The sequence below is a fragment of the Mustela nigripes genome, chromosome 13 (assembly GCF_022355385.1).
Source record: "Mustela nigripes isolate SB6536 chromosome 13, MUSNIG.SB6536, whole genome shotgun sequence".
Lineage (NCBI taxonomy): Eukaryota > Metazoa > Chordata > Mammalia > Carnivora > Mustelidae > Mustela > Mustela nigripes.
The window spans coordinates 102770133-102797681 of record NC_081569.1 but is presented as its reverse complement, the minus strand read 5'-3'; the positions used below and the strand labels follow the sequence as shown (position 1 = coordinate 102797681).

At 41.3% G+C, this 27549-nt stretch overlaps 1 long non-coding RNA gene across 1 annotated transcript in view; it reads left to right on the top strand.

Annotated features, from left to right (window-relative positions):
• Nucleotides 1-26952, top strand: part of LOC131999975 (uncharacterized) — a 98959-nt gene extending 72007 nt beyond the window's left edge. Inside the window, exon 3 of the long non-coding RNA XR_009399141.1 lies at nt 26688-26952. This is a non-coding gene — a long non-coding RNA (uncharacterized LOC131999975). The remainder of the gene's footprint in view (nt 1-26687) is intronic.
• Nucleotides 26953-27549: the final 597 nt, after the last annotated feature.

The following is a 27549-nucleotide window of genomic DNA, read 5'->3' as shown; positions in this document are numbered from 1 at the left end:
TCTCTCTGCCTGCCTCTCTGTCTACTTGTGATCTCTCTCTGTCAAATAAATAAATAAAAATAAATAATTAAAAAAATAATTAAATAAAATAATAATTAAATAATTAAATTAAATAATTAAATAAATAAATTAAATAATTAAATAATTAATTAAAAAAAAAAACACTGTTGGCATCTTCCAGATGCTGCATTTTTCACTGCACAGAAGATCACAATATGAAGTTTAATTAAGTATTCAAATGTAAATGACAAATGTTTCCAAAGCCTAATTTAAAATTTGTGTGTTAACCAAGAAATGTTGATGCTTCATAAGCAAATTCTGAATATGTTCAAATATTAAAATTTTCTTACATTTGTGTCTTATCTCAAGTAGATTGTAAGGTCCTTAAGGAGAAGCACCTGGTTTTATATTTATTAGTGGGGAAATAGTTATTCACTAGATAAGGAAGACAAGTTATTTAATTGGGACCTGCACTCTTGCTTCATAATAAAAGAAGAATATTTTTGTTCTCTAATTCAGGTGCCCAGTCCTGTAGCAAGAGAATGAGTTCTGGGGACAAAGACAGTGTTTAACTTGTGAGATTAATTTAGAATCCTTAAATTGAGGGCCAAGGACATATTCTCAGAGGACATTCCATTGTCTATAGAAAGTTGCTGACTTTATGCAGAAAACTATCTCTGAAAAATGTCACAAAATCATATTCTGGATCATCCAGATGACATATAATAGAATCCCGTTGTGGAATTTCAGCACCAATGTCTGTGACTGTAGCATCATTGGAGCCCAGAAGTACCTTTGCTATTTCAGACTAATGAGTAAAGAATACAGGCAAATTCAATATATAAATCACATATTAGGTTTTTATAGTTGCATCAGAAAAATGAAACAATATACATTACAGTTGAAGAGATCATAATGATAACAATTATTGACAGAAGGAATATGCAAATAAGGGTCAAATGATGTCATGGTATTTCGTTTGAAAAAAGCTTTCCAGGAATTCCAATAGCTGTACTGGTGTGGCAGACTCAACAGAACACGGGAGGGCAGGCTGCTCCAAAATCATGTCGTAAATGGTAATTCAATTTTAAGAAAACATTGTATTTTACATTAATTTAATGTTGTTAATTTGAATTTTACTGTTTTTGCCATTTATAATTACTGCACATACTTTAGTTTTTATAAGAACTGCAAGACAAGGAGTTCATAACTAGTTTTACATTCATATATGTTTGAGTAATATTATTATAAACATAATTGAAATCAACATCCGGGCATTGGTAGGATTTTTATCCTAGAGAAGTTTTATGTATTTTAAGGTGATTTAAGTCAGTAATTGATCAATACATAGAATATGGATACATATGTATGTGAATGTATATATGTACATATCTTACTAAAAACTACATCCTGCTTTGAATTCCTAGAAGATAAATTATGTTTATGTATGTGGTGAGGCATGTTAGTTCCTCTCAGTAGAGTTATCTTTAACCCTTTAGGATGCCCTGTTTCTTGTTTGCATTTCTCTCTTCAGGGATTTTCATGCCAAATGCAAGCACCACAACAGAGAGTTCAGTCTGTCTGCTCTGTTGAAGGGTTCTAAATGGCACTCCCCGTTTTACTTGTTCATTGTCACTGTTATGGGTGAGTGATGGGGATCTGGGAGGTGCCTGAACAGGAGTGTCATTTGATGGGGAGATGCGGGGGGTGCCTGGTCTTCAAAAACAAACAGGAAAAAGCATTCCCCATCTGATCCTTTTAACCAGAAGTTCTTATCCCTGGGGGGACTCCAGGAGCTTGAGGGGGCGGGTAGAAGAAGAGAAGAAAGCTTCCCCCTACCAAGAATAGCAAATTGAAAGTCACAGAGGGGTGTGCCCCAAGGCAGTTTGTAAATCCACTTCCCTTGTCATAACAAGAACAAATCCCACCTTTGAAGTTTTTCCTTCTTGTTACAAGGGGAACGTCTTTTGTTTAATCCATTTTAGCCCTTAATACCTGACCTGGATCAATCCTGTCGTTAGATTACGCAGCATTCATGCTGATTTTAAACTGGCCTGGGGTGGGGTGGTCGGGCGCCACGTTCTGCCTCATTGGTGTGAGAATCTCTAGAAAAATCAGCATGAACATCCAGACCACCTTTATTTTGGAAAACAAACTGTCCTTTTACACTGAAATGCATAATCGTGATAAATATTATTCAGCAGATTTTGGCGTATTCTACAGAGGATGTATTTTCATGTGGTCTTTAAAAACTGATTCTGCTCACCCATTCAACATGGCGTAAAGGACTGCAATGTCCCCCACACAGTGCATAAAGCCTTCAGTGAAAGCTCAAGGACCGCCTTCTTTCTCAGGCCCCATCAGCTGTGGGTGCAGATTTGAGCAGGAGAGAAAACTTCGCTTCTCAGTCCTCTCCTCGGTGTCCTCTCTCTTTCTCAGGGATCTGACTATTGAATAAGAAAAAGAAAAGAAGAGACAAAGCCTCTTTATAAAATGCAGCCCTATTTCTTCAATCTCCAAAGAGCTTTTAGCTCCATCCCTTAAGAATTCTCAAAGCCAATGAAGAGCAAAGGTGAGGAACCCTCAGAGTAAGCCTCAAAAAGGCCAATTGCTAATTGGATATTTTTCTAGGCAAGTGGCTATTAACTGGTTCTTAACAAAACACGTTGTTTCTCCAATCACTTCAGGTTGCCAGAGTGCAGAGGAACCTTTCCATAAAATCAAACAGCTTAGCTCAGAGGAGGGGAGGTGGCAAAGACCCCTGGAACTTTCACTTACCCTAGTGTCTGGAAGGAGCAGGAGACACAATCGCTCTTCCCCAGCCTGGTTTGCCTTGGAAAAAGTCAACCATGTAGGAATGACCAGAAAATGGTCCAGTCAGTGGGGATGGGAATGCACTTTTTTTTTTTTTAAGATTTTATTTATTTATTTGACAGACAGAGATCACAAGTAGGCAGAGAGGCAGGCAGTGAGGAGAGGAGGAAGCAGGCTCCCTGCTGAGCAGAGAGCCCAATGCGGGGCTCAATCCCAGGACACTGGGATCATGACCTGAGCTGAAGGCAGAGACTTTAACCCACTGAGCCACCCAGGTGCCCCAGGGAATGCACATTTGATCCTTGGGTAAAAAATGTGCCATTGGCAAAAGGGCAAGATAGATTGCCTCCTGGTTTCTTCATTTTGGCTGCTTATATTTGTTCTGATAGTGACCACACTTCCAAGGGCAAAAACTGTGCTTATTTATCTCTTCAGACACAAGTGAATTCACTGGGCTGGAGGCTTTGTAAAGTCTCAAAAGAGGCTTATGGGTAACTAAATAAATTGATTTTGAAAGTGCATTAAGCCTGCCCCTCTAGAAGAAGGTGAAAACATTTGTTTTGTCAACAATAACCCCATCAAGTAACCAATGTGGAACATGCTACTTTTCTCTGTTTCAGTCAGGAGAGAGTACTTTTTACATTATGGTATTTGAGAATTGAAATTGCTCACTGGGTGTCCTATTTATCTATATATTCCCATGAGGCCTCTGCATCTCAGTCTCTCACACTGGTGGGGAGAAGGTACTGTGACTGGCAGAAGATGGTAAATCCATGAAATGATCCTGAGACACAAAGCAGAGCACAATGGGTTGCCTGGAGTAGATTTCAAAGTTACTGATTTATCAGTTTATTGTAATATATACAAATGAAGGTGGGTGCAGGAATTGACAAGCCAAATCTTAGTTCACATGGAAATGCAAAGGACCCAGGATAGCCAAAGTAATCTTGGGGCAAAAAAAAAAAAAAAAAAAAAAGAATGAAGTTAGAAGACTCACACCTCCTTATTTCAAAACCAATCACAAGGCTACAGTGATCAAGTGTGGTGCTGCTGTCAGAAAGCGAGACATAGATCATGATGGTCAGTTTTGTGGGTCAGGCCCCAGTCCTGTGTTTCAATCAAACTCTAATCTAGGTGTTGCTGTGAAGGTATTTTGTAAGTGTGACTAAAGTCTATAATCAGTTTACTTTAGGAAAAGGAAGATTATCTTAGATAATCTGGTGGGCCTGATCCAATCAATTGGAAGGCCTCAGGAGCAGAGCTCAGGCTTCCCGGAAGAGGAGATTTTGCCTGTGGACAACTTCAGCTTGTACCTGCCATTCCTGACAGCCACTGTATGCATTTCAGACTGACCACAATCACATAGGCTGATTCTTTGTAATACAGCAATCTCTCTCACTCTTTGTATGTCTGTATGTATGTGTGGGGGTTTGCACATATACATCTCTGTATGTAGTGTGTATCTATATACGTATATACATATATAAGTAGACATGTATGTGGATATTATTATGTATAGAGAGATGTAATGTCCTACTGGTTCTGTTTCCCTGACTGATTAACAGAATAGAATTGAGAGTCCAGGAATCAGCCCTTATATTCTTATACTTATGGTCAACTGATTTATTTTATTTTATTTATTTGACAGAGAGAGAGATCACAAGTAGGCAGAGAGGCAGGCAGAGGGGGAAGGGAAAGCAGGCTCCCTGCTGATCAGAGACCCAGGCGCCCTATGGTCAACTGATTTTTTTTTTAAGATTTTATTTATTTATTTGACAGAGAGAGATCACAGGTAGGTAGAGAGGCTGGCAGAGAGAGAGAGAGAGAGAGAGAGAGAGAGAGAAGCAGGCTCCCTGCTGAGCAGAGAGCCCAACGCGGGACTCGATCCCAGGACCCTGAGATCATGACCCGAGCCAAAGGCAGCGGCTTAACCCACTGAGCCACCCAGGCGCCCCTGGTCAACTGATTTTTGACAAAGGTGCTAAGACAATTCAATGGAGAAAGAATAGTCTTTTCTTTTTTCTTTCTTTTTTTTTTTTTAAAGATTTTATTTATTTATCAGAGAGAGGGGGGGGAGAGAGCGAGCACAGGCAGACAGAATGGCAGGCAGAGGCAGTGGGAGAAGCAGGCTCCCCGCTGAGCAAGGAGCCTGATGTGGGACTCGATCCCAAGACGCCAGGATCATGACCTGAGCCGAAGGCAGCTGCCCAACCAACTGAGCCACCCAGGCGTCCCAAGAATAGTCTTTTCAATGAACAGTGCTGGTACAACTATATATTTATAGACAAAAGAATGAAATTGTACCCTTACCTCATAACATTTGGAAGAATTACCAGAAAATTAATCAAAGACCTAAATGTAATAGCTAAAATATAGAAGAGTGAGGAAAAAAACCTAGGTGTAAATTTTGTGATCTTGGATTAGGCAATGGTTTCTTAGGTATAGCTCCAAGAATACAAGCAACAAAAGAAAAAATAGATAAATTGGCCTCTGTCAAAATTAAAAACTTTTGTACCTCAAAGGATACAATGAAGAAAGTGAAAAGACAACCCACAGAATGGGAGAAAATATTTGCAAATCATATATCAAATAAAAGCTTAATACCTAGAATATGCAAGGAATGATTACAATTCAATAATAAAAGATAAATGACCCAATTTAAAAATGGGCAAAAGATTTGACTAGCTATTTCTCAAAAAAAGATATTCAGATGAGTAAGAAGCACATGAAAAGATGCTCAATATTATTAGTTGTTGGGGTAATGCAAGTGAAAACCTCCATGAAATACCACTTCACACTAGGATGGAAAAAAAAATAGGCAATAACAAAGTACTGGTGCAGACATGGAGAAATTGGAGCCCTCGGACATTGCTGGTAAAAAGTAAGATGTAGCAGCCACTTGGAAAACAGCCTAGAAGTACCTCAAAATTTTAAACATAGAGTTAACATATGACCCAGTAATTCTACACTTAGGTGTATACCCAAGAGAAATGAAAGCATATGTCCATACAAAAACCTGTAAAATGTTCATAATAGCATGTTCAGTCACGAAAAAGTGGAAACTCAAATATTTATGTAATGCTGAATGGATAAACGAAATGTGGCATACTTATACATGGAGTATTATTCAGCCATAAAAAGGAAAGAAGTAATGAAACATGTTACAGTATAGATGGAGCTTGAAATGATTATGCTAAGCCAGACACGAAAGGCCACATTTGTATGAGTCCATTTATATGAAATGTCCGGATTAGCAAATCGGTAGAAACAGGAAGGAGTTTAGTGGTTTCCAGGGTCTGGGGCAAGGGATAGGGAAAGAGATATGGAGGGTGAGATCTAATGGGGTTGAGAGTTTCTTTTTAGGGAGATGGAAATATTCTGACATTAGATCATGATAATGGTTATACAAATCAGAATATACGAAAATCCACTGAATTGTATCATCTAAAGGGTGAATTTTATGCTATGAAAATTTTATCTCAATGCAAGAATGAAGAGAGGGTAATTATAAATTCTTTTACATACATTTAGAATACATATGACCTTACTATAAGTAAATCTTTGCACTTACATCAAGATTGGTATGTAAAACACACACTGTGTTCTATGGGGATATTCTGTGACCTTTGCTTAGAACTAGAGATATAATTATGCCAAGTTTTTAAAAATAGAGCTGTTTAGATATGTACATGATATAGAGCTAAGAAATTTCTCAACGTCATTGTGTGATACAAAACTCTTTCTCTCTAAGGCAGTGAAAGCATCTGCAAATAAGAGAACTTTGATCTGATAAAAGTATATCATTGAAGATTTAAGAAGCATTCACTAACAATAATGCTTTTTAAAACATCTACCATGGAGTGAGCACTTTACATGTGTTATGTCATTTAATATTCAAAATAGCACTATGGAACTATTATCATCACATTCTACTAGTAAGCAAACTGAAGAACAATGAGGTTAGTTAATAGGCTAAACATGTGTTGCTCTTTAGTAGAACATAATGATGACTGAGCCAAGATTTGAATGTCTAAATCTCAGGCTCTTTGCCCAGGGAAACACTGCCTTCCCAGAGATGGACCATGGAGGAGAAGTCTCACTCCACCACATACATTTGGGGAGCTGAACTAGATAAGGGGATATTGAAGTGCCTCCTGTCAAATGTGGAAAAGACAGGATCATCTTCAATTTCAGAGCCCTTCTTCCTTGAAAGGTATAGTCTATTAATACCAAATAATGAAATTTTCTGTGTGTGCTTAATCTAAGATATAACCATGGACAAAAATTCTTTTTTGAGTTCTCATTGATTCACTCTGTGCTCTGTCTTGGGAATATGAGTATGACATATATAAATAGGAGTCCTCGTGGAGCCCAGTCTGGTGGCAAACAAAGATAAAGAGACAGCCACAATTCAGCATGATGCATGGCAGGGTAAAATTTGTTGTAGTAGTCAGGATGGACATGCCTAACACTGTGACATAGGTCCAGGAAGGTTTCATGAAGACGATTTAGTAGGATTTTAAGGATGAACAGGAATTTACTAGAGGTCTATCTGTACATAAAAGGAGAGGTCAGTTCAGAGGAGAGAGGGAAGGAGAAGAAGCTGTGAGAACATGCACAAAGAGGTGAAGCCTACCTTACTTCCATGTTACACAACACTTTGAGTCTGACATAGCAGGGGGTTATGACAGACACCTCGTTGTCTACCCAGTAGTTCTCCTTTCTTGCTAATGGAACCCCATTGTTGTTTGTGATAACAAAATGGCCTCATTCTATCATGACTGATAGAAACCAGTCACTCTAATCCTCTTCCTCTTAGACAGACATCCATTTTCCCAGTCCTGGGCCATAATAAGTAGTGGGAAAAGTTTCTTCTTTCCTGACGGAATGTTCAGAAGTAAGTGGCACCACATGAATCAGCAAACAAAAACAGACAAGCCAACATGCTAAGAGTGAGGAACAGAAATGAGCGAAATGACCCATATCCCTCATGCATCACAGAGAAGTTGTAACTACAAAATCAATCCACATAGGACTTCTCGTCAGACAATAAAATAATAAGCCATCATAATTTGCTTTGCAGTAAGTAGCAGTCAAAAACATTTCTATGATACAGAACATTTTCAACTAAAAAAAGACAAGCAAGGGGCGCCTGGGTGGCTCAGTGGGTTAAGCTGCTGCCTTCGGCTCAGGTCATGATCTCAGGATCCTGGGATCGAGGCCCGCATCGGGCTCTCTACTCAGCAGGGAACCTGCTTCCCTCTCTCTCTCTCTCTGCCTTCCTCTCAGTCTACTTCTGATTTCTCTCTGTCAAATAAATAAATAAAATCTTTAAAAAAAAAGACAAGCAACATTTTTGCCTCAGTCCTCAAAAGCTTTTCTTAATTTGGTGCATGGACTTCATCTCTGATTGGCCACTATGGAGAAAGACTGAGCTCTGTGGGTGTCCTTCTTAATATCCATTCATTTCCAACTCCGCTGGCCCTGAGAAGTTGTTACAAGAAGAACATGACCATTCTATGTTGGCCTATTCATGGTAATGGAGCACCATGGCAGCCATCATATAGTATGAAGTCCATGGGGCCATGGCAGATAGCAAACGGCAATGGTGGAGATGACTCATGATCCTGGCACCATGCACATGCCAGGTTGCAATTACAGATTTCAGCTTTTGCTCCTGGCAGAGAACCTTGTTTATCTTTGTCATTGGCACCATTGCTTCCGCTGCTAGGCCAAAAGCTTATTAGCCACTGGAAGTTGGCAGAGGAACACAGACCAGAGCAACTGACTGTGACATGAAGAACTGATACTCTTTCAGACTTAACTATGTCTCCACTGCTGCTTCCCATTGGCTAAACTTAACGATGACTCACCTCTAACTAGGCTATATTTAGTCATCTGTGTCAAATCCAACTCCAGCCCCAAAGTCAGAGATAATTTAATACTAGACTTGGATGGATTCTGTATGGTTGTTTTTTTTTTTGTTTTGTTTTTTTTTTTTTTTTGGATGTTCAATGTAAGAAAAACCCGCAAGATAAATAGCCCCAGATGATTTTTTCCTCCTGAGTTGAAGCCGCCTAGATTTTATGCAACAGTGAAAATGTGAAACAGTCTTGTGAAAATGTACATGCTCTTTTCCTGTGAGCACCAGAGACTTGGTTATGTACGATCTCCATTAGGAAATTGTAAGCTCACCGAAGACAGAAGCAAGCCTTTTATCTCAGTACCTCCCATAATTCAGTGCGTCCTTCTCCGTACTTCCATCTGTGCTGATTCTTTTCCTCCCTCTCTCCCTCCTTCTTCTCTATCGCCTCCCTCATCCCCACCTTCTGGACCTTTTCTCCACTTGAAGTTTCCATGTTCTTATGTAGGAAGATTAATTTAGCTTATCCAGGTTTCTCCAACTCCAACTCCAGGTTTCTCCACCTGTTGCTCTCCAGTACAACAGAGGGGGTTAGCCAAGCAGTGCAAACAGGTTTCTCATCAAAGGATGAGGGAAGGGAAAGGCTGTAAATGTTCTTATCCCTGTAACTCCCATGATCATACTACTGACAGACTTCTTCTCCCACATAAAAACCCTCTACATCTCTCTTTGCCTACCCAATAAGCCACATCCTCTTCATCTGACATTCAATGTCCTCTGGGACCAACACCCACCTTCCTTAAAAGTGAGGTTACCTAATATTGGCACTATTGACATTTTGGACTGGACAGGTTTCATTGTGGGAGCCATCCTCTGCATTACAGCAACTCTGCTTTCTACCCATTGGGTGCCAGTAGCACACCCCCACACATCTGGGACAACCAAAGCTATCTCCAGGTGTTGCAAAACTCCTCCTGAATGGAAACAATCTCCCTAGGCTGAGAAATTCTGCTTTAAAATCTTCTGACCTACTACTTTCCACACTTTGGCTCTCTCTATAACCAACACACTCTGAATGATCTCGTCTTCATGCCTTGGCTTGTTTTGTCTTTTTGGTTTGGGAGTACCCTTCCTTTCATCACCCAACTCCAGAAAATTAAAATCCTATCCATTCTTTAAGACCAAAGTCATCGCTCCATGAACTATTACTTCATTTCCTCTTATCAGAAACATCAAGTGTTTTTCCTTTGAGTTTTCCGTAATATTTTGTTGATCCCTCTCAGAACTTAATTCTTGATTTCCTTTTGAGTCCTTGAATCTAGTAGCTATCTTATATGTGCTGAACAAATGAATGTTTGTCAGATGGATGTGCGAATGCATCTTTGTGGTGGAAAACTAGAACATGGGAGTAGGAGCTAACGTTCTCCCTCCTCAGTGAGGGAGGCCACATGAGACTCATTCTCATGCTTTTTGAATCCTCCTTACTGAGTTAGTGGTGATAGGGTAGCACAGACCTGAGGATTCAGGAGCTTCTGCTCTCCTCAAAAAATATCAAGAAGTCAACAAGCTGATCTTGATTATTCCCTCCCTCCAACACCTAGGATGGGTTCCCTAAAGCACTCTCACTGTTGTTAAGCACCTAGAAAAATCTAGGCCACTCCCCTCCTGCAGTGGATCCCTGGAAATTCGAAGGTCCCAGCCTTGTGCGAACAACCCCAGCTCTCACAACCATTAGCACTCACATTTGGGAAGCCTTTTCTGCCACAGTAAGCCATATCAGCAACAGTTTAAAAAAAAAATTAAGTTTTTCCTGTACAGGCTCAGGCTTTCCTTCTAAAAGTCATTTCTCACCTCCAGAGACAAGGCAACTAGAAACTCAGTAAATTCCAGTACAGCCTTCCAGTTGTCATGGCGATAGACCCAATGTGATTTTGGAAACTGTCCCTACAACCCACTAATCATCACAGAAGTCCTTCACAGAATAGTTTGACCTTAACGGGGGAAATTCATTTCTAGTATTTCTATACTGCCACCTCGAGTTCACTGGGAATAGTGTGTTTCTTGTCACTGAACAGACAGCTAGCTGTGTGAACTGCACGTTCACTGTACCTTAAATAACAGGCACTACAGTAGGCTCAAGTTAACAAACCTTGTCTTTATTACTGGATTTTGTCCCTCAAGCTAGGCAGACCTGTCAATGGAAACATCTGAAGTCTTAGTGCTCAGTGGCACAGCCTAGACATATCATGTTGTTTTCTTTAAGAAAGATAGAAGTAAAAAGCTCAGAATGAAATGGAATTAAATACAAAAATAGAAAAAAGAAAGGTCCCTTTCAGATTCTTTACTCCCATGAGACCGACGAGGATTCAAACTTTTAAAAGCAAAAATAAGAATAATGATCAAGGAACGTGTGTGTGTGTGTGTGTGTGTGTGTGTGTGTGTGTAATAGATAGAGAAAATAGGATATTGCTTAATTTCCCCTCACTGTCTAAATTATTGTTGTTGTTGTAAGAGATGGAGAGAGAGTGGGAGAGGGGCAGAGAGAGAGAGAGAGAGAGAATCTTAAGCAGCCTCCACGCCCAGTGCATAGCCCAAAGCAGAGCTCCATCTCACAGCCCAGACACAACCCGAGCTGAAATCAGGAGCTGGACCCTTAACTGACTAAGCGACGCAGGTGCCACCCCCTGACCAAACAGATAATTTAATATTACTGAAGTTAATAATTTCTCATTTTATATAATGAGATTTTTAAAACCTGAATAACATTCTTAGTCAGGAAGTCTATTTAACATTGTTTCACTGTTTCTAACTCTGGAATAAACTTTTTCCCCTGGGCTTGTACCTGGTGGCTGGTAGGAAAATCTAGAGGATCTCCTCACCCCCACGCCTGCCTTTTTTTTTTTTTTTTTTTTGAGTGGGAGTGTTTTTCTTAATGTCTGCCACATTAATGTTTAAAATCAATTAAGTTCATCTGGGAAGGTTATGTACAAGACAGATTTCCTCATTCCAGTTAGGTGATTTATTGCCCTCTAGTGGTGTGAGATACTAAATACTGAGGTAAAGCAAAGACAGAATACATTTGAATTCATTCAGTCAATCATTCATTGAGTAGCTACTCCATGCCATGCATAGTTCTAATCTCTGTAGCTATAGCAGCAGAGAGGGTAAACCAGAATACTGACTTCAAGGAGCACATGTTTTAATGGGAGAGATAGAAAATTAAAGTTTAAATATGAGTGGATACTTCAGATTGGAGTGTCTAGAATGGCTTCTCTAAGAAGGTGATATTTGCTCCTAGATCTGGATACCAAGAAAACCAGGCACAGGAAGATCAGGAGACAGAGCATTTTGGGCAAAGGGAACAGCTAGATTAAGAATCTTAAGACAGAAACAGACTTGGGGTGTTCAAGGAGCAGAAAGATTCAGATTGACTAGAGCATGGGGGATGGAGAGGATGGTATAAGATGAAGGTGGAAAGATAAGGAACGGCCGGATCATGCAGGGCCTTGGAAAACTAAAGAAAAGCCAGTTGAAGGGCACAAAGCAGGGAAATAACATAACTGATTCACATTCTTTAAAAGCTTGCCACAGTTACTATGTGGAGAATAATAAATTGTAGATGAACAAAGGAGGAAGCTCGTAGACCGTGAGGAGGCTTCTCTAGGCTTTCTCCATCAGAAATGGTGGGGGCTCGCTCCGGGGTCACAGCGGTGGGAATGGAGAGCGCTGGGGGGTCTGGATGTGTTTTGAAGGTAGCATCGGCAGGATTTGTTGAATGGCTTGGATGTAGGTGTGAGGGTAAGTGAGGGCTTGAGAATGACACCTCAATTTTTTTTTTAATATTCTTTTTTTTTTTTTTAAGATTTTATTTATTTATTTGACAGAGAGAAATCACAAGTAGATGGAGAAGCAGGCAGAGAGAGAGAGAGAGAGGGAAGCAGGCTCCCTGCTGAGCAGAGAGCCCGATGCAGGACTCGATCCCAGGACCCTGAGATCATGACCTGAGCCGAAGGCAGCGGCTTAACCCACTGAGCCACCCAGGCGCCCGACACCTCAGTTTTTAATTGAGTAACTGAGTGGAAGGAAATGGTATTGACCAAGATGAGGAAGTTTGCCTATGGATTCATTCTGGGAAGCACATCTGGTCATGGACTTGGATGCAAAATGCTGTACCAAGTTTTAAAGAGTGTATTATACAATGATGCCAGGATAATACTGACATACTTTTAAGTTTCAAGAGGTACAGGAGAGCTAAAGAGTTTATCAACAGAAATTAGGAAACACAGCTTCCTAATTGCAGTGTGAGGCAACCCAAACAAGTAGTGAAAGAGAATTTAGCACAATGGGGATAAGAGCCAAGGGCTTTGGAAGCTTCTATGGGAAACTTCTCTCCCAGTTCCTTTTCTGTGATTTGGGGACTGCCATTACGTACCCAGGATTATTAGAGGTGAAAAAACCTGGAGGAAAACTACTTTCTCCAACTTCCTTGTTTTACAGATAAATGTGCCAGTTGGTTAAGCGTCTGCCTTGGGCTGAGGTCATGATCTCAGGGTCCTGGGATCGAGCCCCGAGTTGGGCTCCTTGCTCAGTAAAGAGTCTGTTTCTCCTGCTAACTCTCCCTCAGTGCTCTCTCTCTCAATAAATAAATAAATAAATAAATAAATAAATAAATAGAATCTTAAAAAAAACAAAAACAAAAAACAAAGATGTTGAAGCCCAGAGCCAAGTGAGTAGAAGGCCCACGAGCATTTGTGTCTTTCCTGCAGTACACCAGATACCAAAGGAAGAACTTTGTGTACTTTTCCTCATCAGTTCTTTGAATAGTTTTACAAAGTATGTCTAAATTCCCATTCTCTGGCTGAAAATACTGAGGTCTTGAGAAGCCAAAGGTCTTATAAATAGCTACTAGCCACGATGGAACTAGAACTTTCAAGTTCCAGTGCTCTGGAATCCATGCAATGCTCTTCTAAAGATTTTTGAAAATGTGAAGAGAAAAATGAAATTAATTTGGATAGCTCCTCTTAAAGTTTAACATTCTGTTCTTCCACTCACACGTATGGGGGAAAGCCAGATTGCAAGATTTCTGTAAAGTAGCCAAGTGACTTCTCCTGACTCTGCTGGAACCACACTTGGTGATGTTGATCAACTAGGTGCCATTTTCTAAGTACTTTCTAAGTTTCAGTGTTTCAAACAGTCTCTTGCTTGATCCTCACACAGATTTGCAATCTGTTATCTTTATTTTACTTTACTGTTTATTTGAGAGAGAGAGAGCATGAGTGGGAGGAACAGAAGGAGAAAGAGAGAGAATCTCAAGCAGACTCCTCTCCACATGGAGCCGCACATGAGGATCTATCTCATGACCCTGAGATCGTGACTTGAACCAAAATCAAGAGTCAGATGTTCAACAGACTGAGCCATGCACATGTCCCTTTTATCTTTATTTTAGAAATGAAACTAAGGTGTAAAGAGGTTAAATCATTTGCCCAAAGTCACATCACTATTGTCCTCGATGCAGAAGCTTGGATGTGGGCAGAGGGAAGGTATGTCTTCGTTCTAAGAAGTTTTAATAACTTATCTTCCCTTGAGTTCAAGTACAATGGCTCATACAACCCTGTCCTCCTTGGGGATACAGGGACCACCACAGGGGCAATCTTTACGTCACATACCATATAGAACTTATCTAACATTGTATTGTGACCCATAGGACAAAGGGGAAAGAAAAGCAAATGTGAGCCACAGAGGGTCTGCCCATATAACTGGGAGCTCTAAAGGCCCTTTCTGAATTGGCCAAAAGGCCCTTGTGGTAGATAGTGGGCATCTCTACAAGTTTAGAGAGAAGCCCCCCCTGGGCTGTCTGGACAAGCCAGTTATGCCTAATTCCATGAGGTAGAGTCTATAAGGCTGAGAACAGAAAACAGGAGCGGGTGTAGGACTTTTCCAAGTAGAAGTCTCTGCACATTGTAAAGTAGATCCCATGGCTAACCGAAGGGACTCTTCATATGATTCGGAGATACCTGAGCGACCATCGCTGGCTGTGGTCTGTAGTTTGAGGGAAACTAGACATGAACTGTGAGAGACTGGAAGCCAGGTTCATGCCTGAGCATGTCATAGCACGCTGTGCTCTGTAGTTAAGCATACGCTGCTTGTTACTGAGATTGTTACACTACATCAGACCCAGAGAAGGGGTTGCTGGCCTATTGCGAATTGTTAGTGTGCAGGATTCTCCAGTATCATGAAACTGGAGGAGGATATTTCGTCCTCCCAGGGTGCTCAGTCACAAGGATATTTTGAGCCCAACTCCATACTCCCCTTTGTGAGGACTTGGGGACCTGAAAACTGGTACCTCCGCTGACCCTAGATATGTCCATTGTTTATCTTGACTGCAACACTATTTGATTTATTCAAATGATACCTGAGTCTGTTTTTTTCATCATTCCAAATTTGGTATTGACATTTGTTCATGAAGTCACCTTGCCAATCGGAGGCAGAGGCAGGAGTAATGACATTGCTCCAGACCCAGTAGACAGGAAGGGACTAAGATGGTATCCGTGTTGGGTTGGTGGATACCTAAGGACACAAGATGTGTAACAGGTAGAAATATGTGGGCAGTGTGTGTGCGCAGACCTCTGGATCATCTGGTCCACTAACTTAAAATAGTGCAAAGCTTAAAGGAGTATAAAACTAGATGGACCTTGACTGTTGTTTGCTGCTCTCTGAGCCAATAGAGGGAGCTAAAGCAGCACAGATGGGACTTGTGGACAGACTCCTGGCCAAGAAATCCCCAAGTATGTGGAGAAGGGTTTAAAGTTACCCTATTTTTTGGAATTTGGGGATGCCACAAAGAAGAGGCAAAAGTCAATAAAAATAATACTGCTAACAAGATTCTGTTGATAAGTGGTGATTCCTTCAATGTCTACCTGTTTGATTAAAATGAATGTCCTGGAGAAGCTACTTAGCTTTCATCCAAGTGACTCCGGTACAGAAAATGTGGCCTTTTCCCCCGTATTTTAATTAGCCAGGCTAACTGGGAGTCTCTGGATTTGTCAAAACTGAGTGGTGTGGTAAATTTTAAATAGTGCAGGCTTTCAAGAAACAATAGGACATAGCACTTTTAATTTAAAAAACCTCGGGGCGCCTGGGTGGCTCAGTGGTTTAAGCCGCTGCCTTCGGCTCAGGTCATGATCTCAGGGTGCTGGGATCGAGTCCCGCATTGGGCTCTCTGCTCAGCGGGGAGCCTGCTTCCCTCTGTCTCTCTCTGTCTGCCTCTCTGTCTACTTGTGATTTCTCTCTGTAAATAAATAAATAAATAAATAAAATCTTTAAAAAAAAATAAAAAATAAAAAACCTCAAATGTATAGGCTTTAGTGGACACTAACTTCATGCATTTGTTCAATTTGGCCATGAAAACAGTAAGTGGGACATATGACTGCAAGATGAGCTCCATCATTGTAGTAAAGAAAGTTCAGCAAGCTGGAGAAGATCAGAATGCAATGATTAAACTTTATATTGCCTTCATGATGCCTTCTTTTCTACCCTAAGATAGAGGACAAGAAGGAACCATTTGCTTTTACGTGGAACAGAACACAGTATACTTTTACTGGGCTGTCTTAGGGCTATATTTATTCTATTTTTGCTAATAATTAAGTAAGAAGAAATCTACTCAAGGTAACCACAATCTTTTTTTTTTTTTTTTAGTAATAAATTCTTATTTTGAAATAATTTAAGATTAACCATACTTTTAAAATGGGTTATAATTAAGAACATTCTTATTTGTAAAAGGAGATAGAAAATACGACCCCATCTTTTTGGCTGATGAATATACCTAAATATAAGGACTTATAAAACTCCTAAGCATATTAAGCATATCCTTACCTAGAAAAATAAGCTGAGAACATTTCTAACTTCATCCTGAGATGGGAGCAAATGGACTGACAGAGTTATTTGGATACTGGAGAAGTCATCTCATACCTAGGCGTATTTAGGGGATCTCTTTGCCAAATTTCACATTGGAAAACTGCTTTTAAGTGAGGAGAAAAGTAGCAAATGCCACTACTGGGTCCTTATGGGCTTATGGATTTTATCAGACTGATAGTTTCCATAACAGAGACCTATTGAGATTCAAGACTCTAACAAATCTAGAGAAGCATTAGCCGTGGGACTGTAGAGCTTGATGATTCCTAAAGCAGCTACCTAGTACTCCCCCTTTGGAAGACTATTAAGGGTCTGCTACTGATCACTGGTTCACATGGCATCTCCAACAGAAGGAAATCAAAAATAATTCTAAGATTAGAAATTCAAAACTGTCTTGGATAACATTTGAAAGATATATAGGGGAAGCTCAAAAAATATTACTGATTAGATAGAAGTGGTATAATAAGGAATATACCAAAGGAAGTGAATTGATGGTGGTCCGTAAGATTCCTAACTAGTGGCTACAACCTGGAGCCCCAGCTGTCCTCACCATATTGTTAGGTATTATTAAGTATTAGGGATTTGTGAGTACATGAGGATATGAATTCAAAAGAACATGACTCTGGCCGAGTTTAGTTCACTGAGCACTGCCCAATTAACTCAGAAGGGTTATGGAAGGCTGTGACCAACTACTCAACCACCATAAAGACTGATGGAAGACAGGTGAAAGTCCTGTTCGATGGGCCAAGTAGAAAGTATTTTGGTTGACTTTCCCACAACTCTGTATTTTTATGTAAACTCTTAGCTAGTAGCAACGACCTTTTATTAGCTCTTGGGCTAGAATTTGTTTTGTCTGGCAAGCATTAAAGTGCCATAACTCAAGGACAAGATTTACTCGAGCAAAGTACTGTAACTCAGGGACAAGAAAAAGCTATGGGCTTTCGAATCTCAGCTATGACTTGCTCATGTTGATGTCTATGTGTTACATATGGATGAGAAAGGTGGTAATGATTGGAACATTAAGAAAGATCTATTAGTGAGGGTTTTAAAGGTAGTAACTGGGGGTCTACAAGATGAGCAGACCCTGAGAGACCATGAACTATGAAACACTGCATTCTACCATTATGTAGCCCTCTGACATCATCTCAAACTGTTCCTGTCTTCCAGGGTTGCTCAGACAGCCTACGGCAAAAGACAAATCCACCTTTGTTCAGAGGACAGAGACCAAAGGGATATGGGCCACTATCTACCATTGGATCGACTATATTGAACCTTTACCTACAGCACTAGCTAGTTTTAAATTATATTGCTTGGTATTTACACGTTCTTTCTAGTTTAAAACTTCATCTACCCTCAGCATAGTCCACAGTTAATGGGCTGGAAATACAAACTTCCATTAATCCTGACCCTCAATATTATTTCTGTATTAGCAGAATAAAGAACACATTCTATAAATGGGGAGGGAAGGAGTGGCTGGAAATACAAGGCAAAGGAGTTTTGATTCAGGGAGTCTGCTTCAGACCCTCTCTTCCCCTCCCCCCCTGCTCTCTTTCTCAAATAAATAAATGACTCTTTTTAAAAAATTAAATCAATGAAATATAATTAGTAAACTTACAAGAAAGAAAGGAGAAAAGAAAGAAAGAAGAAAGATTATAATAGATGAACTCTACTACTTCTCCTTGGTTGTAAAAGTAAATCCTACACTAACTGTGAATCTGATGATTAGGCTAGAACAGACAAAATGGTCACAGAATTTTAGGCCTTGCTTCCAAAACGGTATGCCAAAATAAATAAATAAATAAATAAATTCTTTATTTGGAGAGAGGATGTTGTTTTCTCTGGGCCAAGAACATTAATCACCAAAATGCTTGGCAGGCACAGGACTGGTGTCTGCCCATTGGCACTGTTTGGCCTTGGTATATCATTTGATGATAGCCCTAAAACAAAATCAAGGAAGATCCTTATTAAAATAATAATAATAATAATAATTCTTAAATATAATAAGAGCACTGGCTGCCTTGGGAAGTTTGTGGTCTGCTCTATTGCTCTTCCATTTGTTTCGGGTGTGAAAGGCCACGTGTGATTATGCTTCCTCTGTTCTTTGATGTAGTTGGGAATAGTGTCAATGTCACATACCAGACTCTTCCGTCCTCTTTTTTCCCCTCTGTCAGTAGCCTCAGTTTCAATCTAAGGCATCAGGATTTCTATTCCCAAGGAATGAGAAGAGAGATGTAAACTTCAATAGCCCTGGCCATACCAGCCGGTGGAGGACAGCAAATAAGAACCTTAACGTTCTCATGAGTCACTCGGAGACCTTGTTGAAACGCAGATTTTGATTCAGTAGTTCTGGAGTGTGGCATGATTCTGAGATTCTTTCAAGCCTACCCGATGATCCTGGGGCTGATGCCACTGGTCCACAGTTGACACTTTTGAACAACAGGATGAGAACCCATCCTGAGAAGAAGACAAGTGGCAGGTGAGGCTCTCCGGGGGAAGCAGATGACATCGGTGAACCTGGTAGCCCTTCACAACGTGCCTCTGATGGACGTGGGAGTGGGCCTAGGTTATCTGGGCCTGCGTTTCAACAAGGTCTCCGAGTGACTCATGAGACCATCAAAGTTTGAGGAATCACTGGGCTAATTGATGGCTGAGAGTGACAGTGCCTCTGTTTGCCTTCCTCTCCGTGGCTCAGACAGCACACGCGCATGCAAGCGTGCAGACTCACACATGATCCAGGTTTTAAATTATCGAGAAGACACAGGTCAGAATCACAGATTCATGGTATTTAATTGCTGGAGGCAGTGGCAGCCAGGTTTTTAATAAGCTCATTTTGTACAGTTTTAAGAGTTTTCAGGTATAGTTGGTAAGTGGCATGTGGTTTTGGATCTGTGTGTTGGCATTAGGTTGGGACTACCGTTCAGCATTACTTTTTCCCGTTTGTTCTGTGGTCATGCCTTAATAGTCATTAAACCAATGTTGTAAAGACAACTGAAAATACCAGAGCTTGGTGTTGTTTACATGAGGATCGTTTATTGGCACCACAGTTCAGACATTCTTTAATTCAGGCGGTCTTTGACTAGCACCGATTACTTAATAGGTTTTTCTAGAACCATATTTCTACTAATGTAAGTTATATTGTCTCCTGCTGTACAAAGACCAAAGTTCTCACCCAGTCACCCTGGTTGTATTTATTCAATGCTTTAAGAAATAGTCTATGTAAGCTAGTTATAAAATAGGAAAAATAGGGCGCCTGGGTGGCTCAGTGGGTTAAACCGCTGCCTTCGGCTCAGGTCATGATCTCGGGGTCCTGAGATCGAGTCCCGCATTGGGCTCTCTGCTCAGCAGGGAGCCTGCTTCCCTCTCTCTCTCTCTCTCTGCCTGCGTCTCCATCTACTTGTGATTTCTCTCTGTCAAATAAATAAATAAAATCTTTAAAAATAAAATAAAATAGGAAAAATAAAGTATAAAATGTCATCCTAGACTGCCCTGAAAAGCAGGCAGTCCATTATAGGGCTGTCCCCTGAGGCAGAGTCTGAAAGGATGGCTTACACAGGTATGTGAGCGATATGTAGATGCACCTTATTTTTGTTCAGTAATAATTGCGCATCACAGACACAATGGACAAGAGATCATCTACCTCATCATGATGTGTTTGTAATATTGATAAGAGCTCCCAAAATCCAATATAAAGTTGTCTAAACTGATAAAAATAATTTAAAAATTTAATGTAAACAAAATCATTTAAAAATCTTTCAGACTTGACAAAAATTCTATAAATAATTCATATCTCTATTTAGCTTGTTTTAATTTGTGTTCCATGAATAAACTCTATCCCCCACTCCATCAAAGTCTCCTTCGGCTTACACTGGGGTTCTCAGTCTTGGCTGAATATTAAATTTACCTGGGAGCTTTAAAAAATTATTCCTCAAGCCCAGGCCAAACCCAGAAGATCATATCAGGATCTGTCTCTAGGGGTGGGACCTCAACCTCAGTATTTTCACCCTCATTCGGGCAAAGCAAGAGGTTTTGTTGGTCAACAGGTGTAGTCTATTAAATAAGGGAGACAGATGTTCATTCAGGATAAAAGGACACCAGATGTTTACCAGGCATTCCATTCCAAGAGCCATTACTTCCCATCTGAAACACATTTGCTTCATCAGTTTGTTCATGTGTCTTTCACCAAAGTCACCAGGGGAATTTAGTGCTCGCAAAATAGAGAGGGGTCCTCTTCTGAAAAGTTAAACCTGAGAGAAATGAATAGTTCCTTGTCTTCTGGAGAGACCTCCCATTTGGCTCATTGAATGACACCAAGGTTTTAAAATAACCAGGTGATATCTTCAGCAGGTGCTCTGTGGCCATCAGTCTTCCCAGATGACCACCCTGATCCCGCCAGTTCTCCTATTTGCCCTTGAGCTCAGAGGCTTTGTTCCTAATCTGTCAGCACAGGAAATTGCTGGCAGGTATCTTATTTCAGGCGAGGGGCAGGGAAAACAAAGCAGTCGGAAATGCTCTGGGGGTTTGGAGAATGTGTTCAGCTGGGACGGGGAAAATTCTCCCCAAAGCCAAGCTGTTCCATCTCTGGTGAACCAGGCCACCCATGTTAAGGACCACAGACAGCATCCAGGTTCGGAATGTCTCCGTGCAAAAATGGAAATGAGCAATGACTCTAGTAAAATTAGTGGAAAGCACATGGGATGTAGCTTCAAAAACAGGGTCGTTCTAGACAAACCATAAGTGACTCTTAATCTCACAAAACAAACTGAGGGTTGCTGGGGGGAGGGGGTTTGGGAGAAGGGGGGTGGGATTATGGACATTGGGGAGGGTATGTGCTTTGGTGAGTGCTGTGAAGTGTGTAAACCTGGTGATTCACAGACCTGTACCCCTGGGGATAAAAATATATGTTTATAAAACATAAAAAATTATATATAAAAAAAAAACAGGGTCGTTCCAATTTCTGTCCCCCAACTCCATCGTTTTCTCAGTCGCACAGCCGTGTACACTTCAAAACATTGTTTTTCTTGATATCCCTGTTCAGAACTGACTGTTTAAAATTAGACGTTTAAAGTTGGGTGTTATTAAATGTTATTAAATCACCAGGAGTAAAGAGTGAAGTGAAGAGTAAAGAAAGGTGAGGACTTGGCTAATCACGGTCGCCTTTAATTCAGTAGACACCTGTTGACGCACGACCATGTACAAGGCATGTCTGTGAAAGGAAATGATCCGTCCCCCGTCCCTCACCCGCTGTCGCTTCCCCGTCAGGCTCCCGGGGCTAACGTCAAGCTGACGAACAAAGCTCTTCACGTCATGGTTTTTGTTTTTCTGGATTATCCAAAATATTGGCTTCCCTGAAATCAGTTCCTCTACAGATGTCCTTCAGAGACTCCAAGGAATATCTGTTCCTTTAACTAGTCTACCTCCTGCTCAAATATCTATGCATGATGTCCTTCTTAACTTTTCCTTAGGGGACAATCCAAAATTTGTCATTTCTCTGCCTTTCTTTGCTGAAAGAGGTGAACTCTGGACTGATCCTTGGTTCCTAGTTTCTATTCTCCAGCTTCAAACAGGCAGAGGCTCCCTAGCTATTTCAAAGAAGACATATTTTCAAATTTGTAAATTTTCCAAAGGAATAGAATCTTAGACATGTATTTTAAAATGTGATGGCTTAGCTTTCTGAGAACCTGTCATAACATTCTTACTACAGTCTTGACACGAAATATATCAGAGCAAAACAAAGTATTCCTTGACAGCCTTTATTTCAGAAAAGAGCCCTTAATATAGTCCCTAATGCTTTCTTCAGTATTGTGGGAGCTCCCAAGTATAAAATGCAATTCCTTCACAACCAGGGGTTCCTCTTTTTATTGGAGAGACAGAATATGAAGCATTTGAATTATATATAGCTACATATGATATAAAGTTTAAATGTAAATGATATTAAGTAATATATAAAATATATACTATTAAGTGTATATATATAATGTTAATATATATAGTCAGTTTAAAGGGTTGAGATAGCAACAGAAGTTTTAATAGGCTTTCCAGGACAGAGAGAGAGAGAGAAAATGGGAGAGCAGGAAAGAGGAAAAATGTTACACTGAGTACACTGAGTTTGGGGTGAGTGTCCTCTGCATGGAAGAATTCACAGCGGAGAAGAAGCCTTCTTTAACTCATTTGCTTTGAAGGGGAAGGATCTTTATAATAATGATAATGTTAATAAAAATATAGCCAATATTTATTGTCTGTGCCCCACCAATTCTGATATAAACAGTTGTTTGTTTACCGTTCACGTGTATGTTCACAACACACACACACACACACACACACACACACACGCTTTTGAAGCACTTGCCATGGTGAGGAATGTGGGATCTGGAGGGAGGAGGGGGGGTAGGAGATAGCTATGCAAACAAAAACATACATGAACAAAGCTATAAGAGGCACCCGGTATGGTGTGATTTCCTCTTCACTGGCAATGTTCTTGAAGTTTTAGACAGAAAGAGAACGCAGTGGTGCGACTTTTTGTTGGTGCCTCAGAACCTGAAATACAGTGGGATGTGGTTTTCATCTCTGCGGTACTAACTTTGGTCAAAAGATGGCAGCAAAGCTTAGCTAGCTCTTCAGAAGTCCCTTCTCGACCACCAGGGGAGGAGGGAATGGCTGTTCACGTCCTCTAAAGGTTCATGGGTAACCAGGAGAAAGACTGTCCTGGCGATTACACATGGACTTCCTTTTCTGATCGTGTATCACAATATTTATTAAGTATTAAAAATATCACAAGTTCAATACAAACCGAATGCCATATTAACATTACATCGATTCGTTCATTTGTTAATTTCCAAATGTAAATATCCATTAATTTTCCAAATGTTTGAGAACCTGGCAGGAGTGGGCTCTGTCCTGAGAGCTGATGATGCCTGTCAACAAAAACAGACGCAGCCCTAGCTCTGCCTGAACGCACGCAGTGTGGGCTGAAATGGACTTACAGTTATTCATAAGAGGTCATTCCCACAGGATGAGAGTGGGGATTTTTGTCTGTCTCACTCCCTGGTGGGATCTCAAGTGACTAGAACAGTGCCTGGCACAAAGTAGGGGTAAGGGGCCGTTGACTGAAAGAAGGAGTGTGATCACCAATCTGAGGGGCAATACCCAGAACATAATTCTTTCTGTCTAGCAGAGGAATATCACCCGGGTTTGAGGACATGATACTGGAGACGAGGCCAGAAAGGTAAGTAGGCGGTAACCAGGCAGTTGCACATGTGCACGTGGGTTAGGCGTGAGCTTGTTCCCACCAGAAGCAAAGGCCTTGTCATAGTGGAGGCTTGTGGGGGCAGAGAGGAGGAGGAAGGAGTGGAACGGGCACATGGCTTCATGAAGGGAACTAAGGGAACTAACAGCCAACGTGGCCACCGCACGGAGTGAGGGGTGGAGCAGTGATGCACGGTGGACCGAATGAGCCATGAGAAGAGCCTCTGGTGTAAAGCATGAGTGTAAGAGGAGTAGGGGTAGACCTCCGGGGGGACAGGTGGAGGCTACGTATTATAGATCCAGAGAGGGATGACAGAAGCTTAGCTTAGACTGGAGAGGTGCTGACGGACTAGAGGGAAACTGTCAAGGCCACCAGGTACTCAGCAAGCAAAATCAGTAGGACTTGGAGGTGCATAGGTTCTAGAGGGTGATGGAGAGAGGGGTTCCAAGGCTGACTTGCAGATTCCCGACTTGTGCACTGGGAGGTGTGGTAGATAGGAAGCCTTGCAGGAAATCCAGTTGTGGGGAGCAGAGAAGATCAGATGCTCCCTCTGACCTGAGAAAGACCAGTCAGCATGTCCATCCTTCGGCACAGTCCTTTCCTTCAGTCTATTCATTCATTCATTCATTCAGTCAGTCAGTCATTCAGTCATTCACCCGTTTCCCCTGTGAGGGTATTCTTGGCTCCTGATATATCCAACCCTAGGATATAGTCACTGTAAAGCCACCAGAACCATACTTCAAAGAGGGGTAAGGAATGATGGCACAAGAGAAACTACAGTTAATTAGTGAAAGAAATTTATTTAGGGATACAAAGGGGAACATGACTGGAATAAGTGAGGGTCAGGAAACCTGAGATCCCGTCTGAGTTGCCCCCCTGGCTGCTATGCCAGCTCCAGGATCTGTCGCACTGGGCTCGATTTCAGGGTTAGTACCATTGCATTGCAGGGGGGAGGACAGCGGGTGGGTTGGTAGGTGGGGAAAGAGGAGGGAAAGGGAAAATAATACTCACTCTACATACCTTGTGGGATGTGCATGCAGATCTTAAGAAATCAAGTGTCTAATGAGCTCTGGAAAATAGACATCATCAGATATGTTTCTATATATGTTTCTATATGCATTAGGATTTTTCATTAGTTTTATAAAATCGAACAATATAATTTCTAAATCTGAAATGTTTCCAGGCATTTATTCCCCCCAAAAGCTGTGTGGATGCCTTTTATTCCTTTCTAGTCTGCTGCCAGCACCGTATTTTTCTTCTAACTACAAGTAAATTTAAAAAACAAAGCAAAGAAAACACCCCTAAAATCTATTATGGATGCAAGGAAAAAGATAAATACAGAATTTTAACAAGACAGATTCAGGACCACCCAAGCTAATGGATTTCAGGCCAATGGTGAAAACAAACAGATTACCACTAAATCCTCAAATCTGCTTTAAAAGCTGAGGAGAAGGGAGAGGGCTCATCCAGACATTACCTGGAAAACCCGGACTCTGGGTGGTGGCTATTGGGTGACCTCTCTTTGAGAGGGCCATCTGGTGCCTGGCTTTTTTAAAAATTTTTTATTTTTTATAAACATATATTTTTATCCCCAGGGGTACAGGTCTGTGATTGCCAGGTTTACACACTTCACAGCACTCACCAAAGCACATACCCTCCCCAATGTCCATAACCCCACCCCCCTTCTCCCATCCCCCCCCTCCAGCATTTTTAATCAAACTTCTTCCGAGGGCTGGTTACGGTGCCAGTGCTGGTGAGGCAAAGCCTTTTCTTATTTCAAGCAAATTATCTCTAGAGCAACACCGCATCAGCCAAAGTAATCACTGCCCTGGCACAAGCACCCGGCTCCAGCACCTTCTATCATAAACCCTGTGTTTGAACTGCTCTGATAGGGCTCAAGCTTTCCTTTCCTAAATATACTGTTGACTCGCGAGAGAGGATGTCTCCTTCATTTCCTTAAATCCTGCTCTGATAGGCCTTGGAGTCCAGAGGCTGTTGTAACATAGGCAGAGCCTCAGCTCCGGGGCTTTTCGTGGAGAAGCCCCTTCTCAGGCCCTGTGCTTTGTCATCCCATAGTAATTTGGTATTCTTCTTCCTAAAGAGCCAGCTCCCCGCAAAACTGTTCTGCCCTTGCTCTGAACTAGCAAGAACATGCTAGACTCTCCAATTCCCAAGACAGTAATGGGGTAGGGTTTGATGACTTCAATCCCCTTGCATGTCCCATTTCACTCTAGACTTAAGGTATATTTATATAACCTTGATTCTCGAATTCTCTAGGGTTCTGGCTTCATTCTCTCTTAAGTAAGAAAAATGAATTGAGCCCCCTTTCAAATTCAAATAAATGTAGGGAATCCAGTGTGTGTCCCCATTTCTAAAGTTTCTTGGGAGCTGGGTAGAGAGGAGAGGGGTGACTTTTCTCTGTTACCTCTCGAGTTCCTCCTGCTGGCCATCCCAGCTCTGATGGCTACTCTCCTCTCTTCTCACTACTTCTCATGTGTGAGCTCAACCCCACTTCCCTCAATGCCCAAAGCATGCCTTACACATGACCTTTGCTGAAGTTAACAGGTTTCTATTGAAAGGCCGAGGGGACTGAGGGCAATTTTGGAATAGCAGGAAAACACTGTAAATCAAATACTGGACACAATTTTTCTTCAGGACTATTCTCTTTATGGAAGATTCTGCCTTTGCAGTATGAGGATCTGTTCTATTTTGGAATCTGACCCCTCTTCCCATAAATTTCCCTAAGTCCCTCAGGGGCCACAGGCTTCCTCCCTCTAGAGAAGCTACGAGAAACCTGTTTGTTGTACTTGATGACACAGACCATTTTATTTTTCTTCATTTTTATCTTCCCCGCAGGTTCAGGCACAGGGAGCTCTGCCTTTCACAACCAGAAAGCCACGCAGTGATGCCTCTCATCATGGCCCTCCAGGACAGAAGGAGTATTGATCGTTCCCTGCCCTGCTTTAAATATAAAAAGTTGACTTTCCGGGCGCCTCGGTGGCTCAGTGGGTTAGGCCGCTGCCTTCGGCTCGGGTCATGATCTCAGAGTCCTGGGATCGAGTCCCGCATCAGGCTCTCTGCTCAGCAGAGAGCCTGCTTCCCTCTCTCTCTCTCTGCCTGCCTCTCCATCTACTTGTGATTTCTCTCTGTCAAATAAATAAATAAAATCTTAAAAAAAAAAAGTTGACTTTCCTTATATTTGAAGCCGAGTTTTTATTAACAGGCTCCAGTTTTTGAGAGCATACGGCATAGCTCATACATTTTGGGGTTTGCATTTGTAACTCTTAGCAAACAGGCCCTTCACATTCTGGATAAAGTAGTAAAGTAATTCTGGACAGAAGGGTCTTTTCACTTGGTTTTCCCTCTCCACACCCCACCCCCCTTCTGCTGCCCACGCAACCATCTTTTCCTCTGATACTATACTTTGACGGTCTCAGTTCCGTGCTTGGGCCAGAGCGCTGGCAATTTTAAAACCACCTGGACTTTGGGCATCTTGAAAAATAAGCCACGTTGGTGTTTCGTGGAAACTCACTTTTTGGTCTCTGATGTTTGCCGAAAACGGTGGCCCCCGACCTGCATTATCCGTTAACCTTTGGTTACTTGCCTTCTCTCTCTTTGAGACGCAGATCGTTGTCAACGTATAATTTTCGCAAGGTCAAAACACGACCATTACATGAAAGAAAACGAGCACACACGGAAGATTTTCTTATCTCGTTAA